This window comes from Pyxicephalus adspersus, chromosome 7 (assembly GCF_032062135.1).
Source record: "Pyxicephalus adspersus chromosome 7, UCB_Pads_2.0, whole genome shotgun sequence".
NCBI classification, from domain to species: domain Eukaryota; kingdom Metazoa; phylum Chordata; class Amphibia; order Anura; family Pyxicephalidae; genus Pyxicephalus; species Pyxicephalus adspersus.
The window spans coordinates 12,606,913-12,608,530 of NC_092864.1; the positions used below are offsets into that span (position 1 = coordinate 12,606,913).

The following is a 1,618-nucleotide window of genomic DNA, read 5'->3' on the forward strand; positions in this document are numbered from 1 at the left end:
AGTTGTATTTTTTAAATGTACTGCTGACCATCCGGATGTTAGGTGAGCAGCTCTGCAGTTGGTCTAGTTAAATGATCTCCTACCTGGGGAGAAATAGCCTGATTAAAATGATCACCTTTCCAAAACTGTTATATATTCTCCAGGCTTGGTGGTGAAAAAGTTGGACCTCCAAACCATTTATTAAACATTTTGTGAAATATTATGAAGTAGTAAAAGAGCTAGGCTTGGTTTCCAGATTCTCTAACAGCCAACACAGAATGAGGGTCTGAACTTCCCTGATATTGAATTATATAATGCAATCTAGCATTATCTAACACAATTCATTCAATGCTTTTAAGACTTGTCAGCGGTGGTACCCATCCTGGACGCTGGCAATGTGCAGCCATTCTCTCATCGGTGGACGGAGGGTTCTGTATTATGGCTGAGCTCTCTATAACAACTGCAGTGTCCAATCGCAGGACTGCATTCACTTCTGGGGTGATAGCGATATTCCCCAAGATGCCAGAAAGAATTTGTAAGGCGCTTATGATGGACGGCGGCATCTTCTTGCCAAATGATTTCAGCAGATGAACGGCGAGACCAATAACAGGTCTGGTTACCATGCCTAACCTCTGATGTCAGCCATAAAATGAGTTACTAAGTGTGTTTATATAAATATGTCATATATATATATATATATATATATATATATTATGCATACACAATACTCTAAATAAACACAATCCCTATGAAGCTATAAAGGTCCCTTCCTGTTATGGGGTGACAACAGTCTATCCTTGTCTCAAATTGTGTTCTTGTGTGGTAACCCGGTCACATGGGCTTCTGATGGAGACTACAAATGGCCCTTTTATAAATGTTGTCATTGATGGCCGAACCAGCCAAGGCTGTGGAAGGACTGCACAGGACTATATGATGTTATCTGAAGTTTTATTAAAACATTTGTGTCAACACTCAAGTTATTTTCAAACAAATACTAACTCAGGGAGTCATTACACCTTATCATGATGCTGTCCTGATACCAATGGTTGTATCACTGCCTATATTAAGTATAGAATTAGATTTGTCTCCCCAGCTGTTATGGGACTACAAACCCCCAGCATACCATGACAACTCTGAATTTTAGCGCGAATTCTGCATCTGGGGTTTCCATGGCAACCGAAAGGTGCACAGACCTTACCTGAAGGTACCACCAGCATCCGGTTGCCAAGGAAACGCCGGCGGAAGTACGTCAGAACCAGGACGCGGAAGCGCGCGAAATTTTAGAAGGAAGCTGGGAGGCGGAGGAGGAGGGAGCGAAGCTGCAGGTGAGAGACCGGGGGGTGTCAGCTGGGGAGTACCGCACACATACCGCCTGACAGGCCGGAGCATTCATTATGGCCTTCCCCCATATGTCATACGTATAGGCTGGCACCATGTAGTTCCCCCTATACTTGACATATTGACTTCCTGTATGCAGGCTCTTGTAGTTCTTCTATAGCTCGTGTGTATATAGGCCGCTTCCATGCTGGCTCTTGTAGTTCTTCTATAGCTTGTGTATATAGGCTGCTTCCATGCTGGCTCTTGTAGTTCTTCTATAGCTTGTGTATACAGGCTGCTTCCATGCTGGCTCTTGTAGTTC

The 1,618-nt window shown here is 43.7% G+C and overlaps 1 protein-coding gene across 1 annotated transcript in view; it reads left to right on the plus strand.

Moving 5' to 3' along the window:
• Positions 1-1,267: 1,267 nt before the first annotated feature.
• The window catches only part of LOC140335100 (uncharacterized), a 25,449-nt gene continuing 25,098 nt past the window's right edge, over positions 1,268-1,618 (plus strand). The window contains exon 1 of the mRNA XM_072417482.1: positions 1,268-1,304. The gene's annotated coding sequence lies outside the window, so the exon portion shown is untranslated. The remainder of the gene's footprint in view (positions 1,305-1,618) is intronic.